The sequence below is a fragment of the Lissotriton vulgaris genome, chromosome 10, assembly GCF_964263255.1.
Source record: "Lissotriton vulgaris chromosome 10, aLisVul1.2, whole genome shotgun sequence".
Taxonomy (NCBI): Eukaryota; Metazoa; Chordata; class Amphibia; order Caudata; family Salamandridae; genus Lissotriton; species Lissotriton vulgaris.
The window spans coordinates 1,062,101,508-1,062,121,133 of NC_141698.1; the positions used below are offsets into that span (position 1 = coordinate 1,062,101,508).

At 44.6% G+C, this 19,626-nt stretch overlaps 1 protein-coding gene across 1 annotated transcript in view; it reads right to left on the minus strand.

Annotated features, from left to right (window-relative positions):
- The window catches only part of ZCWPW2 (zinc finger CW-type and PWWP domain containing 2), a 778,017-nt gene that overhangs the window by 43,295 nt on the left and 715,096 nt on the right, over positions 1–19,626 (minus strand). The gene's annotated exons all lie outside the window — the stretch shown is intronic.

Consider the following 19,626-nt stretch of genomic DNA (forward strand, 5'->3'; position numbering starts at 1 on the left):
GAATATCCAGGAATATTTAGATAATTCAGAGGTGATGCCATCCTTGATGGTGGAGGACTATAGGTCTAACTCTAATAGCATTGTATCTAGAGTTGACCAGTTTTTGCTAGATGAGTCACGGATGGCGATTATTCAGTGTAAATCAGGCTCTCCACTTGACCCATGTGCCCCTTGTGTGCTCTCTTATGTTATCAAATTGATTAACCTGGTGGTCAACCAAGTCTTTAAATCTTTGCTTGCCTCTGGAATTGTTCTCAGATGTTGGAAACAGGCAGCGGTTATTCCTTTACTGAAAAAACAAACAGTGGACCCAACTAAGGGCCTGACTACGAGTTATCCTGTCAATAATGTGACGGATATTCCGTCCACCAAAATACAATTCCATTATATCCTAGGGAATTGTAATTTGGAAGGCGGGATATCCATTACGTTTGTGAAGGAGTAACCTTGTGCACAAAACTCGTAATCAGGTCCTAAGTTGGACATTTTCGTCCCATCTCTCAATTTCCAGCAGCAGCTAAAGCTCTTGTAAAGCTGGTAAATCAGCAACTAAATACAAATCTAGTAGCAAATAATTTACTCCATTCCTCATACTTGTGTTTTCGTTCTAATCATAGTATGGAACCAGCTCTCTTGGAGGTAACTGAAGAGACCAGGTTCCACCTGGATCAGGCCCAGAGGGCCACCCTCATCTTGTTAGATTTGTTGGCAGCCTTGGATACTATTTCTTATCAGATATTACTAACAAGACTAGCTGATCTGGAAATTAGTAGTACAGCTCTTAGCTGGATCCATTCATTTCTATCGGATAGAGAGCAGTCGGTGTACTTGGAGCCTTTTTCCTCATGGCCTAAAGTATTGAAATATGGCGTTCCCCCAAGGCTCCTAATTGAGCCCTAGAATGAATGAATAAATGAAGGATGTCTTGTAATGCGCAGACTTAACCCCAAGGGCATCAAGGCGCAGGCAACATACAGACATATAATAACAGGCGGATGATACCACAGAATTTAATAAGCCTGGGAGAAGAGCCAGGTCTTCAGAAGTTTACGGAAGATCGCAAGAGATGGTTGGCTGGAAAGTTCAGGGGGGAGGGAGTTCCATAATTTAGGTGCCAGGGTGGATAAGGCTCTTCCTCCCCATCTCGCCCTTCTGAATCTAGGGACAATGAGCAAATTTCTGGAGGACGAGCGAAGCGTTCTGTTGGGGGTATAGAGGCTAATTAGGGACCTAATCCCATCAGAGCCTGATCCAAAAACTGCCCTGTGAGCCAGACAGAGAAGCTTAAAAGAAATCCTGGCCTGAAACGGCAGCCAGTGGAGATCTTTCCTGGCCTTTGTTGCCGATGAACGCCTAGGGAGGTTTAAGACCATCCTGGCTGCAGCATTCTGAACTACCTGGAGGCGCTGAAGTGATTTCTTGTTTATGCCCGCGTATAACACGTTACAATAATCAAGCCCGGAGACAACCAGAGCAGCAGTTGATTGTCTACAGGCATCAGGTGACAGATAAGGGGCAATCTTTTTTAACGTCCGAATGATAGCACAGCAAGTGGACACTGTTCTGTTGACCTGGAGGTCAAATGAGAGGGCTGGGTCTATAAGTACTCCCAGATTCCTGGCCGAGAAGGTCGGCTGGGGGCAGTCCCCTAAGGAAGCAGGCCACCAGTCCCCAGACCACAGATCATGGCTCCCTCCAAAGACCAAGACTTCCGTCTTTTCTCTGTTCAACTTAAGGTAGTTGCGAATCATCCATTGCGCAACTGCCTCCATACAGATTCGAATTTTTTTTTGGGCGGAGTCTTTTATTGACCCGGTGGTGGAGACGATGATCTGGATGTCGTCGGCATACGTCAAAACCTGGTACCCAAAAGATTGTACAATTTTGGCAAGTTGGGTCACGTAGATGTTAAACAATAGCGGGCTCAAAGCAGAGCCCTGCGGGACCCCACATTGCACCGCCTGAGATGGTGACAAAAATGTGCCCAGTTTTACTCTACACTCTTAGCCCTACACTGTTCAATGTATATATGTGAGGCAGTTAGCTCAAATGGCAGAAAAGAACAAATTATTTACCTTTGGTAACACTTTTTCTGGTGGATACATTATCTGCCTGTGGGTTCACTACTAGGACTCTTAGGTCTTCGACAGCCAAGCTCCTTAAACCACCCATTTTCAGATGTATAACAAAAGGAAGAAAAACTGTGGCCGTTCTGGGGACCAAAACCTGGAACGCACTACCAATTAATTTAAGATTTCAGAAAACAGAAACTCAATTCAGGAAGGCTTTGAAAACATGGATATATAGCATTCTATCTTGCACTGATATAGCATGTTTAGAAGCTAGCACGTTTAGGTTCCTCTCTCACCTCAAACAACCAGCGCCAGGAGACTCTTCGTGGAGTGACAGTTAGCGCTATACAAATGCCAACTTACATTACATTACACTCCTCACCTTTTGAATTACCTCAAACACAACTTTCTACTGAAACTTTTCTCCACAGCTCTCCCACGTCAACGAGGATATAACAATGGAATGGCTCCGCACACAACTCCGTGTGATGTCATCGGAGCAATAAGAAGACCTTGATGGCGTGCTGACATCAGTTCCACCCATTTTGTCCATGCCTTCGAGGCAAACGAGTGAACCGACAACATTTTCACAAGCATACATAAGATACAAAACCACTTAAAGCAGAAAATTCTAAAATATAGACATTTCCTGGAGACAAGCATCACATTACTCTAATTATTCCAATAATAAATACATAAAACTTAATGCCAATCATTTTTTGGTATAAACAGTCGGCAACAGTGAGGCGGGTGGTCCGGGAGGAATCCACAGACTAGTACTATATCCACAAGAAAAAGTATTACTGAAGGTAAGTAACTTGTTCTTCTGATTGATACATCGGCCTGTGGATTTCTTACCTTTTGAATTGAATCCCCAAGCAGTCCTACTCTTGGTGGAGGGTGCCTGCCTTCCTATACCAAAAAGGCCTGCAGCACAGAATGAACAAGATGGCCATTCCTCCTCACCTCCAAGTCCAAGCAATAGTGCTGTGCAAAAGTGTGGAGGGAGGCCCAAGTTGCCGCCTTGCAGATGTCTTCAAGAGAGACACCTCTAGCTAAAGCAGAAGAAGAAGACTTAGCTCTGGTGGAATGAGTTTGAATATCTTCAGGAGGCTCCTTCTTGGCCAAGGCATAGAAGATCTTGATACAGAGGATGATCCACCTGGACTTCGTTCTTTTGTGGACAGTCATGCCCTTCATCTTGCCCACCTATTTGTTGAAAAGTTGGTCATCTAGCCTAAAGTCTTTAGTACAGTACAGGTAGAAGCTGACCGCCCTTTTAGGGTCTAGGCAGTGCAGTCTCTCCTTCTCCTTAGAAAGATGGGGGAGGATAGAAAGTGGGTAAAGTGATGGATTGCCGTAGGTGGAAAGGAGTGACCACCTTAGGTAGGAAAGCAGCTCTGGTCCTAAGAACCATCTTTTCCACATGAAATAAGGTAAATGAAGCTTAGAGCTAAGAGCCTGCAGCTCACTCGCCCTCCTAGTGGAAGTGATTGCAATCAGAAATATTGTCTTGGAAGCCAAGAACCTTGAGGGATAACTAAGTAAAGGTTCAATGGGAGAACCCCATCAAGAAAGTGAGAACCAAATGCAAATCCCACTGAGGTATGATAAAGGGAGTGGGAGGAAGCCTATTGGTGATAACTTAATTAATCTCATAACTATGAGAGACTTAAATGCTTCAAACCCAAACCCCACCACCCCCTCCCCCCCAAAGGTACCTGAGGAGGGGGGTAGCCCTTACCTCCCTTCCTCAACCCATCCAGCATACAAGGGTGCCTTTACCTGGCGCCTAGTCGCACGTCTATCCCCCTCCCCCTTCTGCTGTTTATCATATGACTTTTACCCCCCGGAGTATCTCCTGCATAAAGTGCTAACATCAACAAAAAAGTGCTTGTGCTTTAAGTGTCCACTCAGACCAATAAATATACAGCTATAACTGGATTTATTGGCCAAACCTAAAAACCCTTAACATGGGAAAAGGCAGATCAAGTCTTGCACAAAAAGGAAAAAAGTGGCGGCCAAGAGCAAAACAGGCATATTAAAATTCTTATAATTCCAAACCTCTAATAAATTGGCATTCCAGCTAATTCTAAGGTACTCGTTGCCTAAATAAGAAAAAGAAGATTTTAACAAACAATTGTTACCCTTAATGCAGTCTAATAGATAAAACTTAGCACAATTGAATCTCCCCCCAAAAAAGGGGAGGGAGGAATCTAGTATTGAAAATGGATAATACATAAATTGCAACTTAGGGTACACATTGCTTATACAAGAAGAGGTTGCTACACACTTTTCCCCAAAAAACATGGTAAATACTATTACCCTACAATAAGGGAAAAAATAAAGTGCAATAGTGAAAGTGGGCACTGTGCATAAAGTGCAATCACATTTTCTGGTACCAACTACCTATAACAAGAGACAATAATAGCAGCTTTACCTAATGCATCCAGATAGATACTATTAGAGGCCCCCGTAGTGGAGAATAAAGTCCAGTAGTGAAAGTGAGCATAGTTGAAGTGCGCAAAGTGCATAAAGTGCAGAGTACACAAAGTACCAAGTGCAAGTGAGTAAACCTATACCACTAGTGTATACTACTTGCATATGATCATGCAAAAAGCGAGATTGATATATTTCAGATTCCTATAGCTATATGTTAATGTTATCACAATTTCCAGAGCGCACTAATACCCTTGGGTGTCTAGGCGCTTACGGACCGCATACTGTAAAGGGAGCTTACTTTTTGAATAGCCATGTTTTAAGGTTTTTCCTTAACTCAATCAGAGAAGGTAACTTCCTAAGAGCAAGCGGGAGAGAATTCCAAAGCCTAATGGTGCCATGACTGAAACTGCCCCCCCCCCCCCCCCCTTCCAGTTCGTCATCCTGATTCTGTAAGTGGGCATCAAGAAGGCAGCAGCCGATCGCAGTTGGCTATTGGGGGAATGCCAATTAAAGATACGCCAAAGAAATCGTGGACCTACTCTGTGTAGTTCCTTGTGTGCTAAACACAGTACCTTGAATTTTACACGTTGAGTTACTGACAGCCAGTGCAGTATTTCGGCCCTGATGGACTGATGTTTGGGGACATTTAGCACCAATCTAGCAGCAGCATTCTGTGCTGACTGCAGTCTTCTAAGTTGATTGGACTGTAGATTCATATATAAGGCATTACAGTAGTCTAATGTGACAAAACAAGGGAAGTTAGAACAGTCTTTTTAGCGCTTTTCAGAATAAATGGAAGAAATTTACGCACTGTTCTGATGTTGAAAAATGCAGAAGATACCACCTTAGAAACGTGTGATTTGAAATTCAGCTTCTCATCTATTATGACTCCCAGATTTTTAGCTTTCACTACCGGAGTAGGAGGGGGGCCCAGGATGCTTGGCCACCCAGTAGAGCCTAGAGTCCTGAAGACCTTATTCTGTTCAATTGCCACACATTTCACTATTTCCCGCTTGCTTGGGCTATTTTTTGTAGTAGTTCTTGAGTTTCTTCAAGAAAGGAGCAGAGATAGAACTGTCCTCTCCATAAAACTTTCATTTTGGACTGCTGGATGATAGAGATCTGCGCTCCTGGACTCTTGAATTGACCCATCATGCCCACAAAGTCCCTCCGTCGACAAGCTGCTAATGCCGAAATATCGGAGAACACTTTCACCTTGCCTCAGTCAGGTAGGACAATATCCTTCTTTTGAATCGCGTTAGTTAAGATAGCCTGTCTAATGTGGTAATCAGAAAAATTCACAATCATCATCCTGGGATACTTGGCCCCGGAAGTTTCTGAGAAGGGAGTCTATGAGCCCTCATTATAGTAAACTCCTCTGGCACTTTCTCAAAAGTATGTTCTCTGATCAGCGACTCTATGTAACCCAAGGGATTAGGCTGACCATTGAGGAATGCACTATTCTCTGGTATCCCTGTAAAGCACAGATTTGATCATCTAACATAATTCTCCATCTCGTCCATCTTCAACTATGAGGCCTGCAGTTTTTTCTGCAGAGAGGCAATATCGGAGTCACAGAACTGGGGTTGGTCCTCAATGTTAGATACATCAGATACACATTGCTCCAATTCTTTAAATCGCTCTGGTATTTACTGTACCATATTTTCAATGTTGTCTAATCTCTGATGCAGTAAAGAGAGCTCTTGGGCCTGAGAGGTTTTACAGTCTCGTATTTCTCCCAAAATATTCTTGAAAAGCTGTTGCATTTGGTGCATTGAGACCAGTGGAGGCTGGCTCTCGAAGTGGCGCTTTCCCGAGAAAAGTGCTCATAGCCCCCTGGAAATTGGGCGAATCCAGCTCTTCAGCCCTGGGTTTCATTAGAAGACTGCGGTATATTGAGGGAGGCTATAGCTCTGGGCAGCTTGGTATTTCAGGTACATGTATAGGCTCAGCCAGACCTTAACTTGGATAGACTGCACTCTCTGCTTCAGGTTCTTACAAGGGGCAATTTCCAGAATGGCTTGATAGACCTCTCCAGGTGATATCCTGTCTACAGGAAGCAAATTGGAACCTCCTACGATTTTTGGAAAATATGCGGTAGTCTTCAGGAGGATTATCTACCCCTCCTGTCTTGGTATTCTCCTCAGCTACTTTTCTTCCAGCCATTTGTGCAGACCCTGCCTCACTTCCATTCCCGCCCGTCTCTTGCTGAATGCGGGAAGGCCATGGAACATCATCCACCCCCTTTAACTTCTGGATCATGCCTGATGCCACAGCATTCCACCCCCCCCCCCCACCCCACCCTCCCCATGGCCCATATTGCTGGTATCAAATTCTGGCAAGGACCCTGACAAAGTCAATGCCGGGGGAGAGGAACCTGGGGATATAAGATCCATTGCAATATTTGCCACCCCACTTATCTTCTGTATCCCACTTCCTCTCCTGGCTGCAAGAATGTGTGCTTGTGCCACTTTTCTCCTAACCTTCTGCGACAACGCTGAAGGGGTGGGGGCTGCAGCTGGAGCTCCTGCACCTTCTTTCGATCCCCTCAGGACCATCTGCTGCTTACTTCACCGTCCAAAACCCCGGAATGAGTGTCTCTCACTTTTATAAAAAAATGAGTGGCAAAATAGCAGGTCAACAATGGTCAAGAAACAGGATTGCAAGACAACCATGTTCAGGGGTCAAGGGGCTGAGGTTCCTATGTCACTAAGGGGATACAGGTAACTTCAACAAAGGAGACAGTACAAATTGAGGTATTGCGAAGGGTAGAGCGTAATATGTATTCTTTGGCTGGGTTAAGGTGCTATGTTTTATACTGAAGAATGTCACAACCACTAAAGATAATCTTGTTCAATATAAATGTTTTTTTAAATGTACAGAATAGAGGAGCAATGTTATCTCCCCACAGGTGATATTTTTGCAAGAGACACACCTTAAGTCCATCTCCCCCAATTTATCACTCCCCAAGAAGTATGCTCAGGCATACTTTGCTTCAGCTAATAATGTGGTACAGGGCAGGGCCGTTTCTACCTTAGGCAACACTAGGCGGTTGCCTACGGAGGCAAAAGGGGGAGGGAAGCAAAAAAAAGTTCTCCCCACGCCAAAACAGTAAGCACGCCCTGCTGTGCTCTCTCTTCTGGGCCCCAGCAGTTCATGAAGCCCCCAGAACTCAACCGTTCAGAAGTTTCTAGGGCCTGCGGGTCCTCGCACCCTCTTCCTTATCCTTTCCTATCTCCTTTTTGGATCACTGACAGAATATCAACAGTCAAAATATCGACTTGACAAAATATCGAGGTAAAAATATAGAATGCCAGAATATCGACTTCCTATCTACAAACAGGTAAGTACAAAAATATCGACTCCAAAATATCGATAGGAAAAAATATAGACAGTCAAAATATCGAATTTTTAAAATATCTTAAAAGTAATTTAAAAGTAATATAATAATAAATATAATTAATTTAAACATACTTAAAATACTTAAATATACTTAAAATTAATAAATAATTAATGTAACTTAAAAAAAAATTAAACATATATATATATATAAGTTGTTAGCTTGGAAAAGCAGTGGGCTAATTAGTAATGACGAATATCTTTTCTTGCACAATGATTATCCTACTGTACCTTCTATATATTTTCTTCCCAAGGTGCATAAGAACATAAAAAAAAACCCTGGTCGTCCCATAATTTCAGCCATTGGTAGTTTAACTGAAAATACCTCCAAATATTTAGATTACTTTTTACAAGAATGGGTGCTCACATTACCATCTTATGTTAGGGACACCTCTGACTTCCTAAGAAAAATTCACGACAATAACTGGTCTGATGATTTGATTTTAATTACCATGGACGTTGCGTCCCTTTACACCTCTATTAGTCATCGGGATGGGATTAGGGCGGTTGAACACTATCTCAATCGCAGACCTGCATGTTTTACTCTCCATAACAAAATGTTGGTTGATATGATCAAAATGTGCTTGGAATACAACTATTTCACATTTGATAATACTGTCTTCCAGCAGATAAGGGGGGTTACCATGGGGGCCTGCTTCTCCCCCAGCTACGCCTGTCTACATATGGGCTGGTGGGAGGAGCAGGTCCTGAAAACAGAGCATGAGGCTACCTTGAAGGCACATGTCCCTCTTTGACTGAGGTATATGGATGCTCTCTTTCTCTTGTGGAGGGGGTCAGAGGACCTAGCCAGGGAATTTATCAAAAGGTTAAATGTCAACCAACTGAATCTAGAGTTTACCGCTCATATGAGCAAAATGTGTGTAGTCTTCTTAGATGTTGAAGTGTACATAAGTAACAACAGTATATGTACTAGACTACATCGTAAACCTACTGCCGGAAACTCGGTATTACATGCATCCAGTCACCATCCCCAACATTTGATCAACAGCATCCCTTATGGGGAGATGCTGAGGATCAAACGTATCTGTAGTGATGTGGAGGAATGCAAATTGGCACAAAAGAGTAGCAAAGAACGGTTCCTTTCAAGAGGCTATAGTCCAGCTATTATAGAGAAAGCTATTCACAAGACTGAGTCTCTAACTCGTGAAAGTACTTTGGCCCCTAAAATCCCAATCACTGGTAATGGCGCTAGTAAAAAGGTGAGGGTTATTGTCACCTATAACAAACAACAGGCGGCCATAAGAAAAATACTTAGGAAGCATTGGGATTTATTGTTAAAGGATCCTGTCATTGGTGAGGACTTGATTAAGAATAACCATACCCCACAAGTGGCATTCCGCAAAGCCAGATCCATGGGAAATTGTCTTGATAAATGTAATCCTGAAATCAGGCTCCCATCTAATTGGCTTTCCAAACAAAAAAGGCTTTTTCAAATGCTTTACCTGCAAAGCATGCAAGCATGCTAAAAATGTCAAGGAATATAATACCCCTTTCTTGCCCCAACCTGTCAAAATTAAACGACGTATCACGTGTAAAACTGAATACGTTGTTTATGTGTTGGAGTGCCCTTGCGCATTACGCTACATTGGTAGTACTAAGTTACCCGTGCACATGAGGATCCTGCAACATCTTCGGGCAATTAATAATAAGGATCAAGCATACCCTGTTGCACGGCATTTTGAGGCCAAACATGGCAGTGACAATACTCTTCTCCAGTACTTTGCCATTGACTGTATACCACCGTCACGCAAGGGTGGAAACAGAGATAGTGCCTTACGGGTATTGGAGACCAAATATATCCTGGAATTAAATTCCAAAACTCCTATGGGTCTTAACACCACGGAGGATTTGTATACTTGTATATGAATCAGGTTATATCTGTACTGTTAGGCAAGAGTTTCCTTCTATCCCGATTAAATCTACACTTGGGGATACAATGATGTGTATAGCATTGAATTGCCAATTTGTTTGGAATATTTTACATATAGAATTGTAGTCGTACTTATGTGGCACTGCAACAGTTTAACTTTAATTTCAATCATATGCCTAAATTTGTTTCTCTACACATACATCTGCGCTTTATATACTGAAACTAAATATTGTTTTTAAGATTTACTGTCACTCAACACATTGGTGTTTTTATGTTAGAATCTATCTTGATTTATTTTGGGTTCACCTTTTCACTTTTGAGTATATCACGGTATTTCTCGCCTATGATATTCAGGCCACCATTAAAGAAATGGGGTAACCCAAAAAGTACTGGACCTGGGTATTATATCGATATAAACAACAATGGTCCAAGACCTATATATTTCTAATTGAACAATGAATCAGAACTTTTACAACTAAAGAGCATATGTTATTTGAACAGCCCTGCTCAATTAATGATAAACATAAAAGACGGCAACAGCATCAATCTCCAGATATATACAATATTTTAATCTATTGTCATATTCAAAATTTGCAACTCAGTTCACAATTTATACACATTGCCAGGTATAGAACGTGCAGTATAGCAAAGGGTGTCAAAGAATGTGAAATTGATGAAGATGAAAAGAAGAGAAATCACACAAAATTATAAATAAAACAGTTCCAATAATTTCAAAAGAATATCCGGCCAGCAAATGCCAGACCTGTACAACCTGACCACTTCAAATAGTCCAAAAAATCTCCCTACTATTATTCTTAGACACAGAATGTTATTAATGTCTGCACTGTATCACAGAGAGAGAAATATATTTAGTGGTCCAGGTATTAGATAAATGTCGACGTTTCGACTCGTCTTGCGGCCATGCGGTCGGTTATGCCTGGGCCTGTCAGATCTCACAGCGGAGGCTAGGCGCGAACCCTGCCTTGAGACGCGATCTAATACCAAAAAAAACTACATTTCCCATGTTTCCAGGTACTGCGCGCGCGACGCCCGTGTGATGACGTCACACGCGCAGAGAACATTACCGGCGAGGAAACAGAAGGCGCCGCCGTTGATTCTGGTTCCGATCCTGATCTTGGTGAGATCGTTAGTTTCCAGCGTATCCTTTACGTGTGTACTGTACCGGCTGGTGAGTGCAATAGAAGCCTTCCGCTTCTGTCTAGGGGTGGCGTCGGCTGGCGCTTCCCATTTCAGTGGAGTTCCAGCGTATCCTTTACGAGTGTACTGTACCGGCTGGTGAGTGCAATAGAAGCCTTCCGCTTCTGTCTAGGGGTGGCGTCGGCTGGCGCTTCCCATTTCAGTGGAGTTCTCGGCTGAGGCTCTAGCGTTTCACTGGCTAGTGAGACGCCGGTTTCCAGGCAGTGTGTACAGTGTTAGAGGGTTCAAGGATTTTCTTGGGAACACTGTTTTCTGTGAACTGCCATTCCTTGCTCTGGGTTCAACCTGAAGTCAGACTTACAGGGCTATTGATCTTTCATATATCCCCCATGCATTTGCCTTGTGCTTAAGGGGTACAACGGACTTACCTGCATAAGAGACATTGTATTCCAAAGGTGCATATTCTGTGGTTCACCAGCCAAACGGATGACATTATTGGTTTAGCTTTGTTGGTGTATCTCTATCACTTCAGGACCCAGGACTTTGGTATTACTCCTTGTGTACAGCAGAGTGTATTGTCAGGTGAATTAACCGGGCAATGCAAATTAGGGAGTGAAGACAATAACTGTTGTCTCTTTTATTTTTCTTTCTGACAACAGGGGCTTATGAGCTTCGCCTGGCAGGCTAACTTCCATACTGACCCCTGTTGAAGCCCATTTATACATTTACGTTGGTATGTAGTACTGTGTAACGTGTCATGTATTATGGATCTTGCTGAGTTAAGATACTGACCATAGGTTCTTGTATTCTAGACTTATCATCCTATTCAACCTTTTATGATTGCCAGGCAAAGCCTCCCACTTATTCCTACCAGGTATAACTCAGTCAATTCACACAAGGGTGGGGCAACAGGTTTTTGCGAATTGCATTGCATATGTAGTCTGTGCTTGTCTCATGGTGCCTTGTTCTCGTTTCAGCTTCCCTTCCCCGCTGTTCCCACCCTTACCTTCCTGATAATCCCTCGCTCGATCATTCCTGTGCGTCTGTTCCCATTCAGACCCAGGGGCTGTCGAGAGGTGGACCCTATAGAGCATCGTGAGATCCTGAGGACCGTTGGACCTGACAGAATCAACGGCCCAAGACATATTGTCCTCCCAATTTCACGATACCATGTCCACAAACGATGATATTTTAGCAGCCCTAGCGCTGGTCCAAACAGAGTTGCAGGCATCAAGGGCTGAGACTGCTGCTTTGCAGGCTCAAGTGGATAGGTTGAGTCGTAACCCATTTAGTGCAGGTACTCAGCAGGCCTCCTCTGTCGTAGTGGAAGTTCCCACTCCGATCCCCCTAGCCCCTCCAGAACGTTTCCATGGGGACAGCGGCAAAGTGCAGGTGTTTCTTACACAGGTGTTATTGCACTTTTCCTGCAAACCCAAAGTATTCAACACCAATCACGCTAGAGTAGCTTATCTACTCTCATATTTAGCAGGGGATGCTGCACAATGGGCAGTGCCACTGGTAAAAAAGGATGATCCTTTGTTAAGGGACTGGGAGGCTTTTAGGGCGGAGTTTGAAAAAACTTTCAATCGCAGGTCAGCCACACTAACAGCAGATAGGGAGTTGTTAGGACTTAAACAAGGTAATAGAGATCTGATAACCTATCTCAACGATTTTAGAAGGCTTATCGCGGAAACGGATTGGCCGGAAGAAAAAAGACATGCAAAATTTTATAATGGCCTCACTGACGAAATGAAGGATGTACTTGCCCAGATTGATCCTCAGCCTACTACATGTGAAGACATGATCAGCCTAGTCCTGAGATTAGATCATCGTCTGAGTGACCGTAAGGGTGACAATCGTAGAAAGGATAGGTTAACCCCAAGATACGAAAGTCCCAGGGGGTCAGAAGGGGCAAGCCAGTCTACACCTGAACCCATGGAAATAGGAGCAGTGAGGTCACCGTTAACTACGGAAGAAAGAGAATACAGAAGAAAGAAAGGCTTATGCCTGTATTGCGGTAGAAAGGGACACTTCATTAGGGAATGCCCTAACAGAAACAAAACAAGAACCACTTACAAAAAGGTGTCGGTGGTGGCAGCTGAAAAGGAGTCGGGAAACGAGAATGCTTGAAGGTGGAGGAAGGGAGTCCTTCAAGTACATTCATCATCCCTTCATTGGACGGAACGGAGAGACAGGACGGTCTGCAATTTTTTGTGGATGTGAGGCTGGAAGTACAAAAGAAAACACTAAACATAAAAGCCATGTTGGATTCAGGAGCCACCGGGTGCTTCATGGATCATGCCAAGGCCATAGGGTTAGGCTTAGCCCTTGTAGACAAAGAGATTCCTGAAGCAGTGTATGCAGTGGATGGCAGAAAGTTGGATTCAGGTCCTATTCGACTGCAAACCCGAGAGCTTAGCATGACAATGGGTGCTGAGCATCAGGAAGAATTATGCTTTAACATCATTCATGCACCTCAGTATGGAATGATTCTGGGTCTTCCATGGTTGCGTAAACACAACCCCACCATAGACTGGGAAAACCAAACCATACATTTCACGTCAGAGTATTGTCATCAAAACTGTTTCTCTGTGAAATCAGGACCTGCTTATGGTTTAGCTGGAATACATCACATCGCTACCGCGGCTGAACAAAATGTAGTATTACCATTCGAGTATCGCGAATTGGCGGAGGTATTCAGCGAAAAGAAGGCGGAATCATTGCCACCACATCGGTCGTACGACTGCCAAATAGAACTGATTCCAGGCGCTAAGATCCCAGCAGGGCGTGTTTATGCACTTACTGAGCCGGAAACCCTACATCTCCGTGACTACTTAGATAAGCTCCTGAAGATCGGTTTTATCCGAGAATCCAAATCCCCAGCAGCCTCCCCGTTGTTCTTCATCCCGAAGGCTAATGGAGAACTTCGCGCTTGTGCGGACTATAGGGCTCTAAATGCCATTACAGTCAAAAATAAATATCCCCTGCCGCTCATCAATGTATTATTAGAACAAGTTAAAAATGCGGTGATTTTCACGAGACTGGATCTCAAGGGGGCTTATCACCTGGTTCGGATGCGTTCAGGCGATGAGTGGAAGACGGCCATCAAGACCCGCTTTGGCCTTTACGAGTATCTGGTGATGCCCTTCGGGCTCTGCAATGCGCCAGCCGCCTTCCAATTTTTCCTAGACGATGTACTCAAAAGATATTTAGATCATTTCGTTGTGGTTTACATAGACGACATCCTGATTTACTCCGACAGCACAGAACAACATGTGGAACATGTAAAGACAGTATTGAAAACTCTAATGGAACACCAACTCTACTGCAAACTCAGCAAGTGTGAATTTCATTCTACATCAGTGGAGTTTCTAGGGGTGGTGCTCACTCCACATGGGCAGGAAATGTCTGAAAGAAAGATCCTAGCGGTAAAGAACTGGCCCATACCCAAGTCCGTAAGGGACATTCAATGTTTTATCGGATTCGCGAATTTCTATCGCAGGTTCATTGAAAATTTCTCAGCAATGGCCTCCCCAATGACAAGGTTATTAAGAAAGAAGGTGCCATTTGAATGGACGGAGGAGGCCCAGAAAGGGTTCGATGACCTTAAGAAAGCTTTTGTTTCTGCTCCAGTGCTGGTGCACGCGGATCCTGGCAAACCTTTTATCGTTGAAGCGGATGCTTCTGACACGGCGGTAGGAGCAGTATTGTCCCAACGTCACTCTGAAACTGGCCAGTTACATCCTGTTGCTTACCTCTCTCGTACCCTGAATTCAGCGGAGCAGAATTATGTGATTGCTGAAAAGGAACTGTTGGCAATAAGAACTGCCTTCCTGGAATGGAGACATCATTTAATGGGAGCAAGACATGTAGTAACTGTGTTTACCGACCATCGTAACTTGCAATACATGACTGCTGCCCGTCATTTAACACCTAGACAGATGCGTTGGATGATGCATTTTGCAGACTTCGACTTCATCGTCACATTCCGACCAGGAAAGGATAACAGAAAGGCGGACGCTTTATCAAGACAGTTCACCAAAACAGAGCAAAGCAACGCAAAGGAGGAGTCCATAATCGACCCAAAAAAGGTGATCGGAGTCACCTGTACCCAGATGTTCCTCAGAAGCGTAAATAGAAACATTCAGAATGACGCATGGAAGAAATGGTTGAGTGAACACAACGAGTGGAAGATGGTTCAGGGTCTTCCGATGAGACAGAGACAGCTGCTGTTGCCCATCCAATCCTTAAGAAAACAGGTGTTCCAGTGGTGCCATAGTACGCCGTGCGCTGGCCATAATGGTTTCGGTAAAACCTTGGAGAGGATTTTAAGACAGTTTTGGTGGCCTAATATTCGGAAGGACGTGGCTGAGTGGGTGGCTGAATGTCCTATCTGCAGTCAAATGAAGGCGCAACACTCTAGACAGGCTGGTTTGCTACAACCCCTTCCCACTCCCGAGTTACCTTGGGAAAACATTTCCATGGATTTTGTAGTGGGCATGCCTAAAGATCAGGGGTGTACTGCAATTTTGGTGGTGGTTGACTATTTAACTAAGATGGCTCATTTCATCGCTTGTAAACAGGTTCCTTCAGCTAGCGGGTTAGCCAGACTTATTCTTACTAACATAGTACGGCTACATGGGTTACCCCGAGTGATAATATCGGATAGAGGCAGCCAGTTCACAGCACGGTTTTGGAAGACCTGGTGTAAAGCCTTAGGAATTGCATCTAGTACCTCCACCAGTTTCCACCCCCAGACCGATGGGCAGACCGAAAGGGTTAATCAAACTCTGAAGCAGTATCTGAGATGCTATGTTGAGGTCACCAAGGAAGACTGGGTGGATAGATTATGGCTAGCTGAAATAGCGTATAACAGCGCGGAACATGGCTCCACCAAGACCGCTCCGTTTTACTGCACCTATGGTTTCCATCCTAATTTCTTGCCATTTCACCATCCTGCACCAAACACCCCTGTCCCAGAGGTACAAGACAGGCTAAGGAGTATTCATACGACATGGCAGCATGTCAAGAGCCAGTTAAGGCAGTCCAAAGCGAGATACAAGGCCTATGAGGATAAGCACAGACGAGCGGGGCCCGTATACACAGTGGGTGATTATGTCTGGTTGTCCACCAAAAACATACGCTTTAAGCGTTATAGTGTGTTCAATCCCAAGTATATAGGCCCGTACAAGATCATTAAGCTCATTAATCCTGTGGTGGTTAAACTGGCTCTGCCATCCTCCTTACGCATTCATCCTGCCTTTCACGTGTCTTTGGTGAAACCCTCGAGAATGCACAGAAAACTGGTGCATGCTGAGATCGCTGTGGATAACGACGAAGACTATGAGGTGAGAGGAATTGTGGACTCTAAGATATACCGCACCAGATTGTGGTATTTGGTAGCTTGGAAGGGTTATGGTAATGAAGAAAACTCCTGGGAGCCTGCATCCAATGTCCATGCACCCAGATTTGTGAGGATGTTCCATCAACGCTTTCCGACCAAACCTTGTCTCTGTCAGTGTTCTTCGGGAGAGGGATGTACTGTCAGATCTCACAGCGGAGGCTAGGCGCGAACCCTGCCTTGAGACGTGATCTAATACCAAAAAAAACTACATTTCCCATGTTTCCAGGTACTGCGCGCGCGACGCCCGTGTGATGACGTCACACGCGCAGAGAACATTACCGGCGAGGAAACAGAAGGCGCCGCCGTTGATTCTGGTTCCGATCCTGATCTTGGTGAGATCGTTAGTTTCCAGCGTATCCTTTACGTGTGTACTGTACCGGCTGGTGAGTGCAATAGAAGCCTTCCGCTTCTGTCTAGGGGTGGCGTCGGCTGGCGCTTCCCATTTCAGTGGAGTTCCAGCGTATCCTTTACGAGTGTACTGTACCGGCTGGTGAGTGCAATAGAAGCCTTCCGCTTCTGTCTAGGGATGGCGTCGGCTGGCGCTTCCCATTTCAGTGGAGTTCTCGGCTGAGGCTCTAGCGTTTCACTGGCTAGTGAGACGCCGGTTTCCAGGCAGTGTGTACAGTGTTAGAGGGTTCAAGGATTTTCTTGGGAACACTGTTTTCTGTGAACTGCCATTCCTTGCTCTGGGTTCAACCTGAAGTCAGACTTACAGGGCTATTGATCTTTCATATATCCCCCATGCATTTGCCTTGTGCTTAAGGGGTACAACGGACTTACCTGCATAAGAGACATTGTATTCCAAAGGTGCATATTCTGTGGTTCACCAGCCAAACGGATGACATTATTGGTTTAGCTTTGTTGGTGTATCTCTATCACTTCAGGACCCAGGACTTTGGTATTACTCCTTGTGTACAGCAGAGTGTATTGTCAGGTGAATTAACCGGGCAATGCAAATTAGGGAGTGAAGACAATAACTGTTGTCTCTTTTATTTTTCTTTCTGACAACAGGGGCTTATGAGCTTCGCCTGGCAGGCTAACTTCCATACTGACCCCTGTTGAAGCCCATTTATACATTTACGTTGGTATGTAGTACTGTGTAACGTGTCATGTATTATGGATCTTGCTGAGTTAAGATACTGACCATAGGTTCTTGTATTCTAGACTTATCATCCTATTCAACCTTTTATGATTGCCAGGCAAAGCCTCCCACTTATTCCTACCAGGTATAACTCAGTCAATTCACACAAGGGTGGGGCAACAGGTTTTTGCGAATTGCATTGCATATGTAGTCTGTGCTTGTCTCATGGTGCCTTGTTCTCGTTTCAGCTTCCCTTCCCCGCTGTTCCCACCCTTACCTTCCTGATAATCCCTCGCTCGATCATTCCTGTGCGTCTGTTCCCATTCAGACCCAGGGGCTGTCGAGAGGTGGACCCTATAGAGCATCGTGAGATCCTGAGGACCGTTGGACCTGACAGAATCAACGGCCCAAGACATATTGTCCTCCCAATTTCACGATACCATGTCCACAAACGATGATATTTTAGCAGCCCTAGCGCTGGTCCAAACAGAGTTGCAGGCATCAAGGGCTGAGACTGCTGCTTTGCAGGCTCAAGTGGATAGGTTGAGTCGTAACCCATTTAGTGCAGGTACTCAGCAGGCCTCCTCTGTCGTAGTGGAAGTTCCCACTCCGATCCCCCTAGCCCCTCCAGAACGTTTCCATGGGGACAGCGGCAAAGTGCAGGTGTTTCTTACACAGGTGTTATTGCACTTTTCCTGCAAACCCAAAGTATTCAACACCAATCACGCTAGAGTAGCTTATCTACTCTCATATTTAGCAGGGGATGCTGCACAATGGGCAGTGCCACTGGTAAAAAAGGATGATCCTTTGTTAAGGGACTGGGAGGCTTTTAGGGCGGAGTTTGAAAAAACTTTCAATCGCAGGTCAGCCACACTAACAGCAGATAGGGAGTTGTTAGGACTTAAACAAGGTAATAGAGATCTGATAACCTATCTCAACGATTTTAGAAGGCTTATCGCGGAAACGGATTGGCCGGAAGAAAAAAGACATGCAAAATTTTATAATGGCCTCACTGACGAAATGAAGGATGTACTTGCCCAGATTGATCCTCAGCCTACTACATGTGAAGACATGATCAGCCTAGTCCTGAGATTAGATCATCGTCTGAGTGACCGTAAGGGTGACAATCGTAGAAAGGATAGGTTAACCCCAAGATACGAAAGTCCCAGGGGGTCAGAAGGGGCAAGCCAGTCTACACCTGAACCCATGGAAATAGGAGCAGTGAGGTCACCGTTAACTACGGAAGAAAGAGAATACAGAAGAAAGAAAGGCTTATGCCTGTATTGCGGTAGAAAGGGACACTTCATTAGGGAATGCCCTAACAGAAACAAAACAAGAACCACTTACAAAAAGGTGTCGGTGGTGGCAGCTGAAAAGGAGTCGGGAAACGAGAATGCTTGAAGGTGGAGGAAGGGAGTCCTTCAAGTACATTCATCATCCCTTCATTGGACGGAACGGAGAGACAGGACGGTCTGCAATTTTTTGTGGATGTGAGGCTGGAAGTACAAAAGAAAACACTAAACATAAAAGCCATGTTGGATTCAGGAGCCACCGGGTGCTTCATGGATCATGCCAAGGCCATAGGGTTAGGCTTAGCCCTTGTAGACAAAGAGATTCCTGAAGCAGTGTATGCAGTGGATGGCAGAAAGTTGGATTCAGGTCCTATTCGACTGCAAACCCGAGAGCTTAGCATGACAATGGGTGCTGAGCATCAGGAAGAATTATGCTTTAACATCATTCATGCACCTCAGTATGGAATGATTCTGGGTCTTCCATGGTTGCGTAAACACAACCCCACCATAGACTGGGAAAACCAAACCATACATTTCACGTCAGAGTATTGTCATCAAAACTGTTTCTCTGTGAAATCAGGACCTGCTTATGGTTTAGCTGGAATACATCACATCGCTACCGCGGCTGAACAAAATGTAGTATTACCATTCGAGTATCGCGAATTGGCGGAGGTATTCAGCGAAAAGAAGGCGGAATCATTGCCACCACATCGGTCGTACGACTGCCAAATAGAACTGATTCCAGGCGCTAAGATCCCAGCAGGGCGTGTTTATGCACTTACTGAGCCGGAAACCCTACATCTCCGTGACTACTTAGATAAGCTCCTGAAGATCGGTTTTATCCGAGAATCCAAATCCCCAGCAGCCTCCCCGTTGTTCTTCATCCC